The following is a 23,303-nucleotide window of genomic DNA, read 5'->3' on the forward strand; positions in this document are numbered from 1 at the left end:
AAATGCTAAGCAGTGTCCAACTCTTTTGAACCCCATGGACTGCCTCACGCCAGACTCCTCTGTCCTCTACAATCTCCCACAGTTTGCTCAAATTCATGTGCATTGAGTTGGTGATGCTATCTAACCATCTCATCTTCCCACCCTTTAATTTCCCTCAAATCTCTACCCTAAGATCTCTGCTTCCTCACTACCACTCTTCTAACAGGTAATTACATTTTTACATAGAATTTGGTTCTAAAGTCAATGATCAAGGTGGAAAATTATATCTCAAAAATCTCTTAATTCACTTGGAAAGTACAACATATATGGCCCTTTTAATGTGCATTCGAAGCTACTATAGCATCCAACTCAGCCAGTTTTTCCTCCAGCGTCAGAACAGATTGCTGTTTTCTCAGCTAAACACCTGATGAAGGAGTTGGCTTGCATTTAGGGGCCATGTTGTATGAAAAAAAAATGTATCTTTAAACACTTGAATCACACTCAGTATGGTGAGCTGCTCATACTATGAGAGCGATTCAGGAACTGAGACCAACTGAAGGAACATCAGATTCACATCTCCCTTCCTGCGCGCCTCTGGGGCATATGCTCGAGTGGAACGTGGGACAGAATCACCCACACTATTTACATTCTTCTCTTTCTCTCTTTCTCTTTCTGGCAGAGAAAGTAGAGTTGAGTATGGATGAGAACTTTATATGTATTAAGGAAAAATTCTATTCAAAACCACAACTTTTTCTGAGAAGGGCAGCTCATGTTAAAGATTTCAGGGTCTCTGTTTTCTTGAGTGTCATAGTGAGAATTGGGGGCTCCTTCATTAAAAGAAGGGGACCGTCTCATGAATTGTGTTCATTCAAAGATGGGGGAGACTTGGAGTCTGGGATATGGAGGCTGGAGAGAACTGATTTGCTCTATATGGTGGTTTTCCAACCTTGGCTCTATGAACACTTTTGGATCAGATAGTTCTCTGTTGTGGGGGGCTTTCCCACACAATGTAGGAGTATGGCCATATTTAGCAGTGTGGCCATCCTCAACCCACTAGGTGTCTCTAGTAACCACCCCCTCCACCAAGTAGTGAAAACCAAAAATGGCTCCAGACATTGCCAAATCATCCCTGAGGAGCAAAGCCACCCTTGACTGAGAAATGTTACTCTATATAATAAAACGGGAAGGGTTTGAAATCTTGCCGGGAAGAAGTGAACAGGAAACATGGGTGGTTAGGGGGTGGGAGCAGCCTTATAGATAGTCCAAGACTGGACACTCTATAAGGTGAAACAGCCTCTGAAAAATTCTTAGCTGTCAGATGGTTGAAGCCTTTTAAAAATCAGACATGTCTAAAATCTCCTTTGAATCTGTTTTCTGTTATAGGAACACAACACCCTTCTGTTTCACCAAACCTTCAGTAGATGGATCGTGAACATCAACACCTCGTGAGGGCAGTTAGCTTGGAGCCCTCAAAGAAAAAATGAGTTCCTTAGCTGGGCTGATGCAGCAGAACAGGGACAGTTCATGTGGAAAGGTTACTTAATTCAGAGGAAAAGGCATCTTAGAACCAAGGTAAGTGTATTCACCTGGATTGTGCAAAAATCTTTGGACTTCCACAAGGAGTAGATTGTTGGTTTGAACCTCTCTCATGTGGAGAAGGAAATGGCAACCCACTCCAGTACTCTTGGCTGGAAAATTCCACAGATGGAGGAGCCTGGTAGGCTACATACAGTCCATGGGGTGACAAAGAGTCGGACATGACTGAGCGACTTCACTTTCTTTCTGTAGTTCCTTTTGGAGAAGGAAACGGCAACCCACTCCAGTGTTCTTGCCTGGAGAATCCCATGGACGGAGGGGCCTGGTGGGCTACAGTCTATGGGGTTGCAAAGAGTCGGACATGACTGAGCGACTAACACACACGTGTGGATCCGAAGTGGCAAGGACTTCTCTGTGGCACCGTTACTGATACTCTGAAGGTTTATGACCTGTGGGTTCCATACACTACACCGAGGCACCACCAGCTCTGCCAAAGGTTGGTATGAGGTGCTCTTCTCCTCTCCTGTGCGTCTCAGAGGATTAGGATTAGAATCCAGGGCCATTCAAAATGGAAGGTGATCACTTCTCATCATGAGGATGGTCTTTATGATGTTATGTAAATCTGCCCCAGGACACTGCTAATTTCTCTTCTCCCTTATCCTCAAAATCTCAGTCTGTTTGGTTTTTCCATTGTACCTGCTCCTCTATTAACCTACCATGATGTTCCATAAGTAAGTAAGTAAGTGAAGTTGCTCAGTCGTGTCCAACTCTTTGTGACCCTGTGGACTGTAGCCTACCAGGCTTCTCCATCCATGGGATTCTCCAGCCAAGAATACTGGAGTGGGTTACCATTTCCTTCTCCAGGGGATCTTCCCAACCCAGGGATCAAACCGGGGTCTCCCGCATTGGAGGCAGATGCTTTAACCTCTGAGCCACCAGGGAAGATATGATATCCCATACATTTTTTCAAATTTTAAATTTTTTGATGTGGACCATTTTTAAAGTCTTTACTGAATTTGATACAACATTGCTTCTGTTTAATGCTTTGGTTTTTAGGCCAAGAGTCATGTGAGATCTTAGCCTCTGAACTAGGGTTTGAACCAATACCCATTACATTGGAAGGTGGGGTCTTAACCACTGGAGAATTGGGGAAGTCCCACCATATATTTTTTTCTAAACAAATTTCAGTGTAGCTCTTTGTCTCCTTCCCAAGGCAATCTCACTATGTAGGTATGGGTTTGGAAGTGTTCCCCTCCTTGTGGTCCTGTCTCCTTTTAGAGTCAAGTCCAAGTCCATCCTGTCAAATATAAACGGTTTTCACCAGATATTCTGCTCTTTATTACTTCAATGCTCTTCTAGTCTCAAGCAGCTCCTCCCTATAGAAAGCCTTTCATTGCAACATTTTCAGGTCTTAATTTGATCTATTGCATTCTACTTCAAAATATCAGTTCAACAATACTGTTTATTATAGTATGAAACTCCGAACTCATAGAATTTATCTATACCTCTTTAATGGCATTTATTATTTTCTACCCACAGTTATTTGCATATATGATATCTTTATTCCTAGACTAAGTTCCTCGAAAACAGCAACTATATCTTAACAGTTGGTTCATAACCACTGTTAAGTAATTGATTTTATTTTTTCCCATTCCCCCATCCCCCCAAACTTAAGGTGACTTGCTGCTGCTGCTGCTAAGTTGCTGCAGTCGTGTCCGACTCTGTGAGACCCCATGGACTGCAGCCCACCAGGCTCCTCCATCCCTGGGATTCTCCAGGCAAGAACACTGGAGTGGGCTGCCATTTCCTTCTCCAGTGCATGAAAGTGAAAAGTGAAAGTGAAGTCACTCAGTCATGTCTGACTCTTAGCGACCCCATGGACCGCAGCCTACCAGGCTCCTCCACCCTTGGGATTTTCTAGGCAAGAGTACTGGAGTGGGGTGCCATTTTAGAAGGACACAAAATACTGGCTAATGACTTAGATTAGAAGAAAATGAGAAAAAATAAGAAAGGTTTAATAAAAAATCAAGACTAGTAGGTTTTAAATCAATGCTGGCTAAAAAAAAAAAAAAAAAATCAATTTTCTTTATGTAACACTTGCCAGTGAGTTCAACCTTAGACACAAACTATATTTGCTTCTTCACTCAAAACTGTCCCAGTGGTGATGTCCGTGCCTCATCCTCCATATTTACTCCCCATTCCCCCACCTCTGCCTGCCAGCCACATCTGGCCATGCTTTGTTATGTCCTCCATTAGAAATTGCCATCTTCTTCCACAAGTTAACCTTCCTGACCACAGGGCTGGTACTAGGCATGGGTAATTATTTCAAGCCAAGCCAAATAGAATCCTTCTCTTGGTTTCTGGAGCTGGAACAAGAGGTAAGAGTCTTTTCTTCATGGATGGGAAGGCAGGAATTTGCTGATTCACCACAATCCCTGGGTAGAGAAAGCTGATTTTCAAGAGAAGAAATTAAAGCCAACCTCCAGAAAGAAGCAAAGCTCACAAAGAGAATTCTGATAGCATTTGAACCCCTGGTTCTTGTTTCTGAGACGTCCCCCCTCCCAAAGTTTCCTTCATCGTCTGCCTTCCAAAAAGCATTTGTTAGAGTGTCTTTTGATTTTTATTGGAAAGAGGCCAAACCCTTGAGTCTGACAATCCAGCATTTCCAGCACCCAGTCAGCCTTATCTTTTTTCTAAATTCTCAGTTGAGAGCTGCCTTCTTCCAGATGCCAGGCTCTTTCTTCCCTCTGTGGTTTTCCTACAGTTATTTCCTTACCTTGAATGACCTCTTGCCTCCTCTCTCTGCAGTACTAATTCAGGTCTCTCTTCAAGGTCCACTTCAAGATCTATCTCCTCCATTAAAACCCTTCTTGATTGATCTTTCCCTTCTCTGAGCTACTGTAGCCCTTATTTACCCAGCTTTTGCCATGCTGTCTGAAACATATTTCTTTCTCTGCCTTGTTCTCTCTGGTGTTTTCTGTGTCAGAGGATTGTTGGTTTGGTTTATTACTTATTCATTTGGTGACTCAGATAGTAAAGAATCTGCCTGCAATGCAGGAGTCCCGGGTTTGATTCCTGGGTCAGGAAGATTCCCTGGAGAAGAGAATGGCTACTCACTCCAGTATTCTTGCCTAGAGAATTCCAAGGACAGAGGAGCCTAGTGGGCTACAGTCCATGGGGTTTCAAAGAAGTCGGACATGACTGAGTGACTAACACATAAACACAAGAAATGTTAGGGCTTCCTTGGTGGCTCCAATGGTAAAGAATCTACCTGTGATGCAGGAGACCCAGGTTTGATCCCTGGGTTGGGGCAACCCACTCCAGTATTCTTGCCTGGAGAATCCCATGGACAGAGGAGTCTGGTGGACCACAGTCCATGGGGTCACAAAGAGTCAGACACAACTGAGAAATTAACACACACACACACACACACATACACACACAGACATGCTATCTTCCCCTTTGTTTGTTGGCACTTTGATTTGTTTGGGTACGAAACTTTGGGGCAAGAATTGAGGGACAATTGAATTGATCTACATGAAAAGAGTGCTGAATATGAGGCTCTAGCAAGCAATTCAGGAAAGGAGAAATGAGGGGCAGAGAGGGAAGACCAGGAGGAAAGGGGCATTAGCAGTGAAGAGAAGGTTGTGGATAGTCCACTGTGATCATTCTCCATGATCCTCAGTTGCTCAGGAAGTTAAAATAAACTCATCAAATGCTTAGAGAGCAAGTATAGTTGATGGAAATTAGTGACGGGATGGGTTTTGGGTGTAGATTGTCAAGGGGTAGGGAACAGAAGCAGAAGGAAAACAGTTTTGACATCCAACTTGGTCTGGATTTGGGGGTTCAAGCCAAGGGATAAAAGGTCCCAGCCAACATCTGGGCTATGACTGTTTATTAATTTAGTGTTAAATGTATCAGTCTCGCCTCCCACATCGTGACTGTACGTTTCATAAGTAGGGACCATGCTGTTCCCTGCCTCAGATGCTGTCAGACTGTGTCAGGCTCAGAGAGCTGTTTCTACATCATTCCTCTCTTCATTTTCCAATGCTTCCTCCATAGCAATGTTAGGCTAATGACTCTTACAATTTTTCTTTTATCATATTGGCTTCCTGATCTAAGAAAAAAGAAGAAGGAAAAGAAGGAGGAGGAAGAGGACGATCGTCTATAATTGGTCTCTGCAGCCATTTTTAACTTCTCTGCTGGTGATCAAACTCCTCCCTTATCTGGCCTCATCTGATTTGCCCAAACTCACCTTCTCTTATCCAGCACGATTCTCTTTCTGAGAAACGTTGAGGACTCCTGTGTACTCATATCACATGTCTTTATTTTTTGAGGACCTGCTTGTCCTCAAATTCCAGCACAAGACCCAGTTCCTTCAGGAAACCTGTTATGATTTTCAATCAATTTGCAGTTATCTTTCTTCTTATATTAACTGCATTGATAATTTGGACCATGCCACATAGCACTGATTAATGCTCTAGTGATCTTACGATGGTTAATCGTCTCATAAGCACCTTAAGTATTGAAAGAATGGTTATCATTTTTATACAATGGGTGCTTGAAAAGTGAAAGCCACTCAGTTGTATCTGACTCTTTGTGACCCATTGGACTATACAAGTCCATGGAATTCTCTAGGCAAGAATACTGAAGTGGGTAGCCTATCCCTTCTCCAGGGAATCTTCCTGACCCAGGAATCAAACCAGGGTCTCTTGCATTGCAGGTAGATTCTTTACCAACTGAGCTAGCTATAAGGGAAGCCCTCAGGTGCTTAGTACTAAATAAGCATTTAAGATACCCCTCCTCTAAGTGGATTCACAAAAGGCAGCAGTTTTATTTGATTTCCTATTCTTTCCCCTGAAGCTCCAATACTTAGGCCACCTGATGCGAAAAGCTGACTCATTGGAAAAAACCCCAATGCTGGGAAAGATTGAAGGCAAAAGGAGAAGGGGGAGGCAGAGGATAAGATGGTTAGACAGCATCACTGACTCAATGGACATGAATTTGAGAAAATTCTTGGGAGATAGTGGAGAACAGAGGAGCCTGGCGCGCTACAGTCTATGGGATTGCAAAGAGTCGGACTTAGCATTTGAACAACAACAAATTCTTCCCCCAGTGTCAGAACATTGGAAAATAGTAGGTACTCAATGAATATTTGTTTAATGAATGAACGAATATCAGCCTGCCAATCTTTAAGGCTTCCAGCAGGGAAGACCAGTCTTTTTACTTTGTCTTTCTCACCTAATGTTTAAGGCCTTCTCATCCCATGGACGGAGGAGCCTGGTGGGCTACAGTCTGTGGGGTCGCAAAGAGTTGGACACGACTGAGCAACTTCACTTTCACTTTTCATAATTCTTTTGAATCTAATAACTTTTTTTTGTTGGATTTCTCAGTCTTTTAGATAATTTCACATGGTGCTACCTAGCTCCTTTATTATGGAATCCATCATTCTGAAAGCACTGCATTTATTTCAAATCACATTTGTGCCAAATTTAATCTATTTATACAGAAAGAGAAAACAGGGCAGCAATGCATATGCATTGCTTGCTCCTTCACTTCCATGCTCTTCTGCGTGTATCACAGTATTGAAAAAGTGGGACTTGAGCATTTATATGGTAAAATGAATCTCTCTAAAGATATACCATTCACAAAGTACATAATTTTTATAATGGAAATACTCAACATCATAAACATATCATTTATCCCCAAATTAATGAATTAAAATGTGATGCAATTCCCATAAAAATCCCAACAGAGAATTTTTTCTGGTGAAAGTTAGCAGGCTGAGTCTAAAATTCACTTGGTGAAAAAGGCTGAGAATAGCAAAGGTAATTTTAAAGAAGAGCAAAGGAAAGGGACTAGACTTTTCAGATATCAAGATTTGTTGTAAGACCATAGTAATGAAATCAGAACGATGTTAGTCCAGGGATAGACAAACAGACTAAATGGAACAGAGGGGTCCCCACCTTCCACACACACACACACACACACACACACACTCATACACAGAAATGGCATTACAAATTACTGAGAATATCAATTTGTGAAACAATGATGTTGGGACAATTGATTGACCATATGAAACTAGAAGTATATTCACGATATCAAAACTGAAATAAATTCCATGTGGATAAACAGGTCACTATGTCAAAAGCAAAAGCAACAGTAATTTCAAGAAAAATACAGAATATTTTTCAGATGTGACATGGGAGAATTTTTCTAAATAACACAGATAATGCATAGGTCATAAAGGAAAGAATATAAATAAATTTGACTGTATTCAAATTTGAGGCATTTTTATGAAAAAAAAAAAAAGGTGAAATTAAAAGGCAAGTTACAAACTGGAAAAAGATATTTCAAGTCATATATCTGACAAAGAATGATATCAGGAATGTACATTTTAAAGCTCAATTAGAGAAAGATCAGGATGGCAAAGAGATAGGTGATTACATAAAAATAATGGCCATCTAAGTTTCACTCTATTAATATTCAGGGAAACACAACATCTAATACTGTTGAGAAGGCACATACTCTATTTTATTGTAATTCTTCTTTTGGTATATATATTCATATATATGTGTATACATACACACACACACACATATGTGTATTTGTGTGTTAGCTGCTCAGTTGTGTCCAACTCTTTGGGACCCCATGGATTGTATGTAGCCCACCAGGCTCCACTGTCCATGGAATTCTTCAGGCAAGAATACTGTAGTGGGTTGCCATGCCCTCCATCAGGGGATCTTTCCAACCTAGGGATCAAACCTGGGTCTTCTGAATTGCAAGCAGCTTCTTTACTATTTGAGCCACCTGAGAAGCTATATATATACATATATATATGCATATACATATTATCTATATATATGAAGCTCTTATGTATGTGAACAAGTATATATATAAAGAATATCAGCAAAATTATAATTATAAAAATTATAAAAAAGCCCAAATTTTTCATTTATAGGGGAATAAACAAGTACATGTGTTATTTTCCAAAAATCTGTTAAAATAAATAGATTAGGGCTATGTGAGTCAATGTGAATACACCTTAAAAACATAATCTGAAGAGGAAAAAGCAAATTATAGAATATAATGCAATACCATTTACCTAAAGTTTAAAAATACACAGAACAATTTTTGCTATTATTCCAAGACCTATGTTGTATAGTGTAGTGGACCAGGTTCCCCATAAAGCAGGTTCTGAGATAGCGATTACCGAGCAGGAGGCTCTTTAGGGAGTGCCTTTGGGAACACTTTTATTTTTTTAAGATTTTTTTTTTTATGTGGATCATTTTAAAAGTCTTTATTGAATTCGCTACAATATCATTTTTGTTTTAGGTTTTGGTTTTTTGGCCACAAGGAATGTGGGATCTCCCCAATCAGAAATCAAACCCATGTCCCTGCATTGGAAGGGAAAGCCGTAACCACTGGACTGCTAGGGAAGTCCCTGGGAACATCTTTTGGGAAGGAAGTGAAGGATACAGGACTGGGCAGAGGGAGGGTTTGGGCATGATGGGGGGCCAAGATGGGGTCTTAATAATGGCCTCTGTCAACCCCTTGGAAAGCCTGTGAAGCTGGGATTGCTCCCCAGAATTATCCTGAGTTGGGGTGAGGGCCCTGGCCTTTACACATCTGCATTGACAAGTCCCTGGATGTGGGAAAGGTGCATGACCCTGGGGCGGGCAGATGTCCTCAGTCTCTGTGCAGTCATTAGAACGTTCACATGAATATTCTGATTTTCCTCTCTTAGAAGTGTGATAACACTGTGCATCCACACGTCCTTTGACTTAGGTATGTAATGTGCTTTGGCCAATGGAATATGAGCAGAAGTTGTGAGAGCACAACTTCTGAGTGGAAACTCCTAAGAGAGTGCAATGTGATTCTCCCGAGTCCCTTCCTCTTTCATTCGATCTGGGACATTCTAGATCTGTGGAAGGCCTTCCACCTGCGTGTCTGGGTTGCTGCCTGTGTGGAGGGGTGCCTTCAGCTGTCATGTGACGGACAGTAGGCATAAATGAAAAATACACTCTCTCTGTTCTTAATCAATAATACATTGGGTTTTGTTTTGTTTTTTGACACTGATGTACAATAACCTAGGTATCCTGACTGATACTGTCTCTTGATTTCAAGTTATCACTCTTGCCATCTTTGAGCTCTCCTTTGCTTGTTACACATATTTACTTAATTGTCTTCCTTGCGTTGTTTCCTAGATCAGGGTTTCACAAAATGAAAGTGTTCTTCAGAAAACTTGTCATGGTTGTGTGAGCTGCTCTCCAAAATCATGGTTTTGATGGTCAACTAGGTGGGAAACCACACACTTTGTCACTCTCTCAGGGACTTATAATTGCTCATTAGCATATTACATTTCCAGAACAGTCTTTCCATAAAGAAACCTGCTTTAACTAATTTTAATCTTCCATTTCACAAACTCATTTGACTATGGAACCCTAAAAATAAAATCTATTAACATCTGAACACATTTTTGGAAACTCTGCCCTAAGCAATCTTCCTTCTTTCCATGCCAAATTAAACACATCCAGCGGGTCTACTTGGAAATGAAGAGAAAGGAGCTGGGACTTATGTACAGTGGGTTCAAGAGCTGAAAGCCTTTCTACAAGCCTTTCTCTCTAATAGAGAAAGAGCAAAACTTTCACTTGGCTTTAAGATCAGCTAACACACAAATCATATCTATAGACTGGAAAACACAAATATGTGTTTATTTGTGATGTGACTGTGATATGCAGTCCTTTATCACATAAACCACCTAAGGCTGACAGTATGTTTGCAAAATAATACGCAGACACGTAGAAAGCAGAACAATATACAACATAATCACTGCCAAATGAGTGGGTATGGACAGAGCCTTAAGGATGTCAAAAATCACACCATGAATGAGGGCCAGACTTGGGGTCCACACACCATGTATTGGATCCAAGAATCAAGGATTCACTGAGTCATGGAAGACTCACTCTTTGATAACATTCTGAATATCTTACCTGAAGTGTGATATCAAAGAATTAGGCACAAACAATTACAGTGATTAGCATTTCTGTACATTTCCATCATGGTGTCAGAAAACAAAAGAATTCTTGCCAGTTTTCCAATCTGGCAAAGTTCAAAAAATGCCTGCCTATCTTGTCAATGCAGCGAACGATAGCTTGTTGGCTGAGAAAATGGCCCACTCAGAATGAGGAGGCAGGGCAGACGGCTGCCTGTGCCTTTATAATTTTTTTTTTCTTACAGAATTTAAAGAAGTTAAGGAATTACTTCTCTTGAATGAAAACTCCATATTTTAATAAATTAGAGTGGTTGACAACCTGGAATGGCTGGAGCAGAATGTTACATAATTTCTAACCTCCTCTTCTTCCTTTGTATGTGTTCTGAATGAAAAGGAAACTATTTTAGCAGACAGGAAGAATAGACAAAAACTTTAAAAGAAACACCAAATTACCAAAGTCTTGCTTTTGCCTACACACAGATAGATTGAGATAGGATTAAAATTCACGATGTAATGATTTACAGACTCAGAACCCAGATATTTTGAGAGTCGATGGCTCAGCAAAAACACAAATTACTTTTAGACCCAATCTATTATTTATTATTTCAATGTATAAAAAATGCACCCAATGCATCTTTGGGATGAAGAGTTCAAAGTCATTGTGATTGTTTAGTTGGCTTTTCTTTAGCATAGAGAAATCTGCATATTTTATGTCAGCCTGAAGTTGTGTACCATGCAAGATTGTCATGTCATAAAAACCAAGAGTTAACTTTCAAGAATAAAATTCACGGTATCATCATAAATATACTAATTACTTTTAGTGAAAGTCACTCAGTCGTGTCTGACTCTTTGCAACCCCATGGACAATTCAGTCCATGGAATTCTCCAGGCCAGAATACTGGAGTGGGTAGCCTTTCCCTTCTCCAGGGGATCTTCCCAACCCAGGGATAGAACCCAGGTTTCCCACATGGCAGGCGGATTCTGTACCATCTGAGCCACCAGGGAAGCTCAATTACTTTTAAGCTACATATAAAATAAAATCCTATCAATAGAGTTTTAATTAAATAATGAGGGATGGCTGCTGAAATTTCAAGTGGGCATTATTTTCATCACTATAGTTGATCATTTCTATTGCCTTCAAAGTAGAGTAAAAAAAACCCTCCACAGGATAAAAAAGCCTGAACTCCATTATCTGTAAACTGAAGTAATTAATGCCTTTGTGTGGTTATCTGTGCTTACATTAAATTACCATTTCTAACACCTTCTTTCTTCCTTTCTCCAGTGCTCCCCGCCAACCCAACAGCTTCCAAAAGTCTTGGGTCTGCTTAGTAGGCCAGTTTTCCAATTTGGTCTACCTGCAATGCAAGAAACCTGGGTTCAGTCCCTGGGTTTCGAAGATCTCCTGGAGAAGGAAATGGCAACCCACTCCAGTATTCTTGTGTGGGAAATCCCATGGACAGAGGAGCCTGGCAGGCTACAGTCCATGGGGTCACAATCAGACAGGACTGAACAACTAACATTTTCACTCTCACTTTCCAGTTTGAAAAAAGAGCAAGTGGTTATGCTGAGCTAAAGTTTTCCATATCACTTTGGTTGGAGATTAGTCACAATTCTTAGAAAATTCGCAAGTTGATTCTGAGACTCTTCTTTCTAAAAAAAAATTATAATGATGAAAAATCATGTTTCTTCTATTAAAAATTAATTTCAGTGCTACATTTAATTGAAAAGTATCACTCTGAAATCAATTTCTTGCTTTATTTTTCTGAAAATAGACTATGTAACTAGATAAGGAAAGTTAAACTGTATTTTAAAAGCTGAATCATAGATACTTCCCTTCATAAATATTTAAATCTTGAGTCTGGGTTTTGTCTTCTATTTGAGTTTTCATTGTCTCTTCCATATAATATTTCATATCTGATAGGGTGTAACTACCCTTATGGCAGAAAGTGAAGAGGAACTAAAAAGCCTCTTGATGAAAGTGAAAGTGGAGAGTGAAAAAGTTGGCTTAAAACTCAACATTCAGAAAACGAAGATCATGGCATCCAGTCCCATCACTTTATGGGAAATAGATGGGGAAACAGTGGAAACAGTGGAAACAGTGTCAGACTTTCTTTTTTTGGGCTCCAAAATCACTGCAGATGGTGACTGCAGCCATGAGATTAAAAGACACTTACTCCTTGGAAGGAAAGTTATGACCAACCTAGATAGCTTATTCAAAAGCAGAGACATTACTTTGCCAACAAAGGTTCGTCTAGTCAAGGCTATGGTTTTTCCTGTGGTCATGCATGGATGTGAGAGTTGGACTGTGAAGAAGGCTGAGCGCCGAAGAATTGATGCTTTTGAAGTGTGGTGTTGGAGAAGACTCTTGAGAGTCCCTTGGAATGCAAGGAGATCCAACCAGTCCATTCTGAAGGAGATCAGCCCTGGGATTTCTTTGGAGGGAATGATGCTGAAGCTGAAACTCTAGTACTTTGGCCACCTCATGTGAAGAGTTGACTCATTGGAAAAGACCCTGATGCTGGGAGGGATTGGGGGCAGGAGGAGAAGGGGACGACAGAGGATGAGATGGCTGGATGGCATCACTGACTCAATGGACATGAGTCTGAGTGAACTCTGGGAGTTGGTGATGGACAGGGAGGCCTGGCATGCTGTGATTCATGGAGTTGCAAAGAGTTGGACATGACTGAGAGACTGAACTGAACTGAATCAAAGTTTTACTATGTAATAAATATAGTTTGTTGTTCTCTATTAAAGGTGAGAGTTGAATACATTTATAAATTCATAAATCAGCAGCCAGTTTGGCAAACTTCTTATATTAAATTAGACAGCATTTAATTATTAAGACAACTAGGAGATGAGTGAGATTCTAATTAAAACCCCAGTAAACAGCTATTCTCCATTCCTGATTTATAATTCAGTGTCCATCAAAAAAATCAAATTAAGGACACCATGTCTTCTTACATCTGAATATCTTGAAAGAAATCTGACTGTTATATCTACTCTCATTAGATGCTAAATTAGGATATAAAGAATAAGCTTATAAAACAACTGACCAAACAAACAAAAAGCTCCATAGAGTGAGATTTTTAAAATGACAAGGATATAAGACGGTCTACTTAGAAAAGTACATTTCACATTTTTGTGCAGCAAAAAGCAATACAGCGTTTTCAAATTGCAGGTAAATAGACATTTGTGTTGTTATATCATCAGTTCAACATCTCTGTGCAGCACAAACAGGATGAATGAAGCTATATGGTACAGAGAAAGATTCTTCAAAATTGAGTTCCAGTGTTATCTTGCTCATCACATGAATGTGAATGAAAATAATTCAGAAGCTTAATCTGAACAAACTACTTATCATGGAGCACTTAACGAAATACTGCTTTCAAACAGCATTTAGGATATAAACTCCAGGATGAAGAATCAGAGATCCCATTACCTGGTACAATGAAGTGTTTTTGGAGCTACGTTCTTTAATCCTTTCCATCTCTAGTTGATAAAGATGGTTGGACCAGCATCCGGGAGGAGGCCGGGTGAGTTTCCAGGAGTCTGTGTACTTAAAAATTTCTAGGACCAAAATTCATATCATATCAGACGATGCTGCTGCTTCCTCTGCCCTGCCTTCAGGAAAGCGTAAAACAACTCCACATGTTACTGGGGAATGCTCAAGTCCCAGTGTCTGAGGAAATGGGAGTTTAAAGAACCATGTAAATATATATATATTTAACCATATATATATATATATATATATATATATATATATATATATATATATTCTCTCTCTCTATATATATATTTTGTCTGAAATTTCAACACTGCATTGTGTGTTTATGAAATATTATTTAATAGGAGTGAAGAACGCAGTCTCATTCACATGATTAATTTAAGTAACTCTAAGGTAGTAGGATCATTTATGTTTATTGAATTAGCTACTCAAACACTTTTTGGTGAGGCCAAGCACCGCGGGGCAGGTCACTCACAGCAGTCTCCCTGTACCGTTGTTCCTACTCGCCTCTATGCCGGAACGTACGAACCTTCAAGGTGCAGACTTTCACAGATGCCAGCATGCTCCTATCCAGACATCACCGGATCGGTTTTGCAAGAGGGAAGATAGAATTGAATCCAACAAGCAACCAGAACCTGGGCCATCGTCAGGCATGAGCGAAGTTGCAGCTTGCCCTCCCTCTCTGATCGCTGACAGCCCTTCAGCTCTACCATCTCCCCCCTCCTCCCCCTCCTCCAGTCAGTAAATCTTCTTGCCTGTTCACTCGATGCCAGCCCCTGTATGCCAGTGGTTATTCTGTACTACTGTACTTTTCAAGGTGCTGTACTGTGAGATTAAAAATGTTTATTTTTGTGTTTGTTTTTTATGTTTTATTTGTGTGAAAAGTATTAGAAACTTATTACAGTACAGTACTATACAGCCAGTTGTGTTAGTTGGGTACCTGGGCTAACTTTGTTGGAGTTACAAACAAATTGGACTTAAGAACGTGCTCTCAGAACATAACTTGTTTATACGTAGGGGACTTCCCACATCTATGCTCTCAGCTATGTGCTTTGTAGTTCTATTCATCAAGAGGTAGAGTCCAATTTTGGTTTCCTCAGGGTATATGCCTAGGCGTGGGATTGCTGGGTCATATGGTGGTTTTATTCCTATTATACAGAGAGAAGTGAGTCAGAAAGAGAAAGATAAATACCATATTCTATTGCATATATATGGCATCTAGAAAAATGGTACTGAAGAATGTATTTACAGGGCAACAGTGGAGAAACAGACATAGAGAACAGACTTATGGACATGGAGAGAGGGGAGGAGAGGGTGAGATGTATGGAGAGAGTAACATGGAAACTTACATCACCATATGTAAAATAGATAGCCAGGGGGAATTTGCTGTATGGCTCAAACAGGGGCTCTGTATCAACCTAGAGGGATGGGTGGGGTGGGAGACGGGAGGAGGTTCAAAAGGGAGGGGATATATGTATACCTATGGCTGAGTCATGTTGAGGTTTGACAGAAAACAGCAAAGTTCTGTAAAGCAATTATCCTTCAATTAAAAATAAATTAATAAAAAAAAAGAGGTAGAGTCCATATCCCCACTCCTTTAATTGGCACTCACCTTGTCGAATGTGGCCCAAGCAATGGTGTACCAGTTCCCACCTTGGACTTAAGAAACTTTGTTGACTTGTCTCTTTGGGGACCCCTTCCTCCATCCAATAAGCAAGACATGTTTTTATAGCCAGGGAGTGAGGAACCTCAAAGACCAGAGCTGTGTCAGCCTAGTTCTCCCTGCCAAGGCCCTAGACAGGTGAGATAAGCCATCTAAGATCGAGATCTGATTTGAAGCTTCAGATCTGACCCAAAGTTATAGCTGATCGAGAAGCTCAGCTGAGCTCAGCGTAAATCACCATGAGAAAAATAAATGGCCAGCTAAGACAAATTCGTTGTAAATTGATGATGACCGATTGTCCCCAATTAGTGCTGTGGCACCTGAAACTGAGACATAATTCAGGATACAAATACGTGAAGCCACATCTCTGTATGGACTGTTATCTTTAAACTATCTTTGACATTGTGTTTTGCAAAGCCATACATAAGTCAGACTGATTGTCAGTAACTTTTGGTAACTTCTAAAAATTGTTTACCATATAAAAAACATTTATATTTATATTTTTTACTTTCTTCCATTGTGTAGAACTATTAAAAATGTGTTCTTGCTTGATTAATTAACATGTTCCACAGATTACATAAAGTTGAAAACAAAACCAAAAAAAGATGAAATCAACAAACCCCACAGGCCTATTGGAAACCAAATAATAAGGCTAAAGGTGTGTACATAACATTATGAAACGTCATCGGTTCTTCTGTATCTGGGCATTTCAGATCGGTCAAGCACCACGCTATCAAAGCAGAGACATTAAGTCCTCTTCTCCCACCATGCCAAAACTTTCAAATTACTGCACGTTTATTTCAGCCATTATAGATCAATGTCCAAATTCATCAGAGTGCGCAAATGGTAGAATTTTAAAGTTAGAAGGCAGTTCGGAGGTTTCTAAGTGTGGTGGTGGAAAAAGCAATAGTATATGAATGCTGTTGCTGCTGCTGCTGCTAAGTCGCTTCAGTTGTGTCCGACTCTGTGCAACCCCATGGACGGAAGCCCACCAGGCTCCCCTGTCCCTGGGATTCTCCAGGCAAGAACACTGGACTGAGTTGCCATTTCCTTCTCCAATGCATGAAAGTGAAAAGTGAAAGTGAAGTTGCTCAGTCGTGTCGGACTCTTAGCGACCCCATGGACTGCAGCCCACCAGGCTCCCCCGTCCATGGGATTTTCCAGGCAAGAGTACTACCCTATTCTATTAATGGCTGTGTCACATGGATCTTCTTTAGCCAATAGTTTTTTATCAGAAAATGAGAGTTTTGGTATACATGACTTCTCTGTGTGAGAGGGCAATTATAATAATTTGTCCCTGAATTCTAAAAGATGGTGAAGAAGAATTGAGAGGTGATGAAGGGGAAAAAGAGAGAGGACAGATCCCATAGACAGATAAAAGATGTCTAATGGAGGAATTTGGAGATGCTTCTTTGGGATATTATGAGAGTTTCCCCATAAATATTGCCAATACTTTCAGAGTTAGAGTAAATGTTGAGGCAGATTGGGAAGGGGTAGGGAACAGACTGAGAAGTATAACCGAATTTATCTAGGGGATCTCACATGTATTGGGCTGGCCAGAAATGTCAATTGGGTTTTTTTGTTGTTGTTGTTTTTTAACAGCTTACAGAAAACCCAAACAAACTTTTTGGCCAAACCAATACTAGACCTGAGGAAAGAAGCTCTGCCCCCCAAAAGCCCAGTCATGTGTGGGTTACATAAGATTCCTTGCACATCTAAAAATCTCTGGCTAGAAAGGCAGCCCCTGCTTCACGGCATTTATATCAAACAACAGTTCTCTTCATCCTAAATTCTCTAACTCAGAATTCTTGATGAGCCATTTGGGACCTGGCTGATGTATATCTCTGTGCTATATATAAAAGATTTGACAAAGAAATACACTGCACAAACAAGATCATAAAAATGACACTCAAAATGCTTGAAAGAGCAATTTTTAAACATCCTAAATACTTTAGGAACACAGTCTAATCAATTGTCCTCCATAAAACACATTAAAGTCACTACTGGTGATCTAAAAGGATGTATCTATATGTTTTCTCTAATTTTGTAGCATGATAATTGGAAGACTTTGCCTTTTTAAAGTGTGAATTATTACAAGATTAGGGAAATTGGCTAATAATTTGGCAGGCTGATTAGATGAATTAGTAAATTAACCCAAGCTGTTGTGTACATATGTAAGTCCTCTGAGATGGGAATTTTTAATTGATTCCTCAAGGGTTCTTGTTAAATGGCAAGATGGTTGTTTGACTATTCAAATAAATGTTTAAAAAAGCAGTCAGTTAACTTCCCTACCAATGGGAATGGACTTTACACAGACATTACAACCACCGAATGTCAAAGTTCCACTTGAAACTCAAGGTTGGTTAGTTTCGTTTGCTCTTCTTCTGTTCACTTCCCAGCTTCCTATATACCCAGAGTCATTATTAATCAATAACGGAAGGTCGCTCTTGTCAGTGACCCTTGCCCATACTCCAATCTCCTCCAGCTCATTTTCCCATATCTTTCCCTGTGTCCTCCACTAGTTCTTCGTGCATTGTCCGTCATGTTCTCAATTCCCCTATAAAGCTCTGAACGCATTAAGTTTTAATGTAATGGAGTAGAGTGGAGATAGGATGGGATGTGATCCACCTGAGCTGGGTTCGACTTCTGCGACTCTGTTTAATAACTGTGTAGTCTCGGGAAATTTACTCAACCACAGTCCCTGCTTCCTCATTTGTAATCTGAAGGTACTGATAGCCAATCTGCATGGTTGCTGTGGGAATTCAGGATGATATAGATAAAGCTCTCAGAAGTTAGCACATAATTAGCAGCTCAAATGATTTTCTCTGCTTGTTTCCTCTTATTGAGACCCATATTGACTCTCAGTGTCACTGCTTCCCCCAGAACACTCTAAAGGTTGCTCCTGTATTTTGGCTTCTTGAAAAGGACTCAACTTTATCCTGTCTCCCTGCAGCTTCCTGGCAGTTTTGAGTAGTTTTCATTTAAAATCTCTCCTTATTTGAAGGATATGCTGCCCACTTTTATCTCTTGGTTCCTAACAATAAAAACTTCATATAATTATCCTTTTATTTGATCACAAGGAAGCTGGGTGGCAAGGACAGCCAATATTATCTTGATGAAAGATACAGGTGCGTTTTAGTGTTACCTCTGGGGCATTTCTTCTCAGTCTTCAAGGACTTTGAAACTTGGCTCACAGCTTCTCTCTTCACTCCAGCATCCGCTGTCGTCTTAAGTGACTTCATGTTATGTACTGATGAGCCCTCTAACAGCCTGCCCTCATACTGACAGTCACTTCCATTCCACTTTACCAGCCCCATTTGCAGAAGCACACTTTGGACCTTTTATCACGTGGAACTGCTCTTCTGAAAATCTGAATTTTGAAGTAACTCTTTCTGCCCATAATTTCTTTCTCTTCTCCAACTCTTTGACTCCCACAAAACCTGTTCTTTCTGCCTCATCACACAATCCTGCTTCTCAAATCCTTTATAGTCATTCAGTCTATTAATGTCTTACTTCATTTCCTCCATAAACAGCCTGAATTTCAAGTATGTACTCATTCATTCATGCATTCATTTAATTGTTCATTTGCGCATCATTCCAGATTTATTAAGTGCCTTTTGTGTGTCAGGCACTATGGTAGGACATGTGATAGACCATTATCCTAGGCCTGAAATGACTCAGGGTAGCCTGGTCTGCCCTCTTGACCACTTTTGGATTCTTTATCCTCTATGCTTTCCTTTGTTTCCACCTGGAAAATACCTGTGTACTATTTTTATTATTATTTATTGTCTCTGATTTTAGACCTGGTTCCGATTGTGGCTGGATAAAAATCTGTCTCTTGCCTGAGCTGGGCCTTCAGGGAAAATCTAATCCCTCACACCCCAGACAGCCTTGTCTCTCTGCAGCTGCCATTCCAGTATGTTACTCTTTTCTCAAGCCTTTACCTGGGTGCTCTCTTCCTGGATGGCTCGGTCTCACTTCACCAGGTATGAGCTGCCTCAATACCCCTCACCCTTCATCTGTACTTTCTTCATATTCTGTAAAGCAACAAAGGAAACAAGATATGATGTAATTGGCACACTGCACTTCTCCGTAGGTACTGCTGGCTTCCACCTTGATTCCTTAACTTATGTGCTCCTTCAGTCTCCCATTCCTCCTCCCCAAGAAAGATGCTTACTCTCAGCTTACAAACATCCTAAACACGCTTTCTTTGAACTCTGCCTGCTATTCAGGCTTCCATCACAAAATTCCAATAAATTCCATTCCATCTCCACTCATTGCCTTCACTTACCAATCTCTCCTTCACTCCAGGGCAGCATGATATCGACCTCTCAAACTAACCAAGTTGCTGGAACCCCTCAGTGGCCCTTCAGGCCTCTTGTTCCTGGAAATGATTGAACATCTCTTGTGTTTGTTCTGATCCAGTCCACCACCTGGCCAGAAATTGATAAGAAGCAGCTCTATCAAAAATCCTGGAACTTTTTGGCTTTTTCCCATCCTGATACTTCACCTCCCTCGGTCTGCATTTACTTGATGTTTGCACTCTTGCTCCATCTTTGATTTCCAGCTGATGTTTATCACTTGAATCTGACAACAGATTTGCATTCTCTGGCAAATTTTTAGAACATGCCCGCAAAGTCTGATAGAGCTTCAAGCACCGTAGTCCCACTTGCTGGCTCGTTAGCATACCTGGTTTCTCTGCTGGTCTGATCTCTCCTGTGTGGGTAGGAATCTTAAAGCCTCTCCTCCCTTAATTTTCATGATACTCTCCTCTCCTGATGCTTTTTATACTACCCTAACCACTCTTTCAAGTATCCTGTGAAATCTCTTCTTCCTTTTCATCTCACTCTATACACATTTCTTGGCAGATTTCATCCACTCCCATGGCTTAACCATCATCCCTGTGTTGCCAACTCCCAAATTTATAATTCCAATTTTGAGTTCTGCATATGTAATACAAATGGCACACTGGATAGCTTCTTGAATTTGGACTTCAAATCCAACATATTTAAAAGCAGATTCATCATCTTTTCCTTCTACCTTGTATCTTCTCTCATCTTCCCATCTCAGTTAACATTACTCTAAGTTCTATACCTAACAGCTACTTGAACTTTACACTTTTGAAATGCCTCCTCTGCTTGGTCTCTTGTATTTGTTTTCAGGTCAGTTTCTTCTACTGTAGTTTAGATCAGTTTGCAGTAAATCTTGCAATATCTGCCTGCCCAGATTTTTCTAATAGTCTGGTAACTAGTCTTCCTCTCACAATTGCTTCTCTTTCCAAGTTATTTTCCACTTTGCATCAGAGCATACCTGCTAATGGAGAGTTTTGTTTTTGCCACTCTGCAGCTTTAAAACCTTTTCTGGATTCTGCTGCCTGTAACATAAAAGGCAATGGCACCCCACTGCAGTACTCTTGCCTGGAAAATCCTATGGATGGAGGAGACTGGTAGGCTTCAGTCCACGGGGTTGCAGAGTTGGACACGACTGAGCAACTTCACTTTCACTTTTCACTTTCATGCATTGGGGAAGGAAATGGCAACCCACTCTAGTGTTCTTGCCTGAAGAATCCCAGGGACAGTGGAGCCTGGTGAGCTGCCGTCTACGGGGTCGCACAGAGTCGGACCCGACTGAAGCAACTTAGCAGCAGCAGCAGCAGCAGCAGCACACCATAAAAGCTGTCCTCTAGTTGGGCACTGATATTCCTTCATAATCTTACCCCCTCCTCAATTTTGGTCTCAATGCTCACATAGTTGCCTGTTTCTCCTTTGTGCTCTAGTTCTGTTCAGTTCAGTTCGGTCGCTCAGTCGTGCTCGACTGTTTGCGACCCCATGGATCACAGCATGCCAGGCCTCCCTGTCCATCACCAACTCCCAGAGCTTACCCAAACTCATGTCCATCGAGTCGGTGATGCCATCCAGCCATCTCATCCTCTGTCGTCCCCTTCTCCTTCTGCCCCCAATCCCTCCCAGCATCAGGGTCTTTTCCAATGAGTCAACTCTTTGCATCAGGTGGCTAAAGTACTAGAGTTTCAGCTTCAGCATCAGTCTCTCCAATGAACACCCAGGACTGATCTCCTTTAGGATGGACTGGTTGGATCTCCTTGCAGTCCAAGGGACTCTCAAGAGTCTTCTCCAACACCACAGTTCAAAAGCATCAATTCTTCAGCACTCAGCTTTTTTCACAGTCCAACTCTCACATCCATACATCACCACTGGAAAAACCATAGCCTTGACTAGACAGACCTTTGTTGGCAAAGTAATGTCTCTGCTTTTGAGTATGCTATCTAGGTTGGTCATAACTTTCCTTCCAAGGAGTAAGCGTCTTTTAATTTCATGGCTGTAATCACCATCTGCAGTGATTTTGGAGCTCCCAAAAATAAAGTCTGACACCGTTTCCACTGTTTGCCCATCTATTTCCCATGAATTGATGGGACCAGTTATGTTAGTCAATGTTAATTCATACAACTGAACCCAAGATTTCACAACTGAAGCTCTGTGTAAGCTTCCTCTTCTATCCAAGGTGACTTTGCTTTCTTTCCTTCCAACTTAAACCTTAATTCAATGCTATTCTCTGATATGATTTCTGAGTAGTCTTTCCGAAGGATTTCTGCTGTGTCCCCCGAGCACTTATTTCTCTCCTCAAATGCTGACTCAGGGACCCAGGCTCCTTCTCTTTTTAGCTCTGCCATCTCCTGCGGCTCAGTGTTCCACTAGATTTATGCATCTGATTAGAAGATGAGGAAGGTAAATGGAGGAACACATGTATGAGGGTTTGATGGCATACATCACTGCTGTTGACAAGCCATTGGCCATGACTCAGGCACATGGCTGCTGAAAACAGTCATCTTACTGTGCCCAGGAGGAAAAGGGAAATGGTCCAGTGAGCTACCAGTGAAAGTCTTTCCACACTGGCACATGGAAATGATTAGTATATACATTTGGAAGGTGATAATGAATCAACTTGATTATTACAGAATGGGCATTAGCTGTGGTTAAGTCTCTGCCAATGTATGATCCTACCATTCAAATTTCTTACTGGCTTCCAACATTGTAATTGAAGAAAAAACATTATGCCATATGACCAGTTATACCACTGGTAAGGAAACTGATTTTACAGCTTAGCCAAATATTTTCTTTATTCATATTCATTATATATAATTCTTATGGACATTATAAAAGTTCAGAGATAGACCACTGTCCTAAGAACACTAACAGTGTAATGGAAAGAATTTGATGTTTATTCTGCACAGCAATGTACAAATCACTCAGAATTACTTTATGAAGTTGCTATGCTTCAAGGCTTTTCATTTCAGTTTCTATCTCTTTAACAATGTGTTTGGGAATGGCAGGCCAGATCCTGTGCAAAGTGTGGGCCCACTGTGTGCAGTATAAAGAGGCTTGGGGGGACTTAAGGCGTGACTATACTGCTTCTTGGCTGGGTATAACTGACAAGTCTAAGCAGCCTAAATGTCTTCCTTTTTAAAATCATGGACTTTTAATGGATAATCTTTTAGGCCTCTTGCAATTTTAACATTTGCTTCCAGGGTCTATTTGAAAGTGCTGGTTAACAGGAAATAGGCTGGTTAATAGACTAATAGAATGACAGTCAATGGGGAGCTTACA

The 23,303-nt window shown here is 40.7% G+C and overlaps 1 long non-coding RNA gene across 1 annotated transcript in view; it reads left to right on the plus strand.

The window, feature by feature from the left end:
- The first annotated feature begins 1,779 nt into the window (after positions 1–1,779).
- The window catches only part of LOC123330050, a 44,343-nt gene continuing 22,819 nt past the window's right edge, over positions 1,780–23,303 (plus strand). Inside the window, exon 1 of the long non-coding RNA XR_006545761.1 lies at positions 1,780–2,011. This is a non-coding gene — a long non-coding RNA (uncharacterized LOC123330050). The remainder of the gene's footprint in view (positions 2,012–23,303) is intronic.

Source organism: Bubalus bubalis, chromosome 17 (assembly GCF_019923935.1).
Source record: "Bubalus bubalis isolate 160015118507 breed Murrah chromosome 17, NDDB_SH_1, whole genome shotgun sequence".
Lineage (NCBI taxonomy): Eukaryota > Metazoa > Chordata > Mammalia > Artiodactyla > Bovidae > Bubalus > Bubalus bubalis.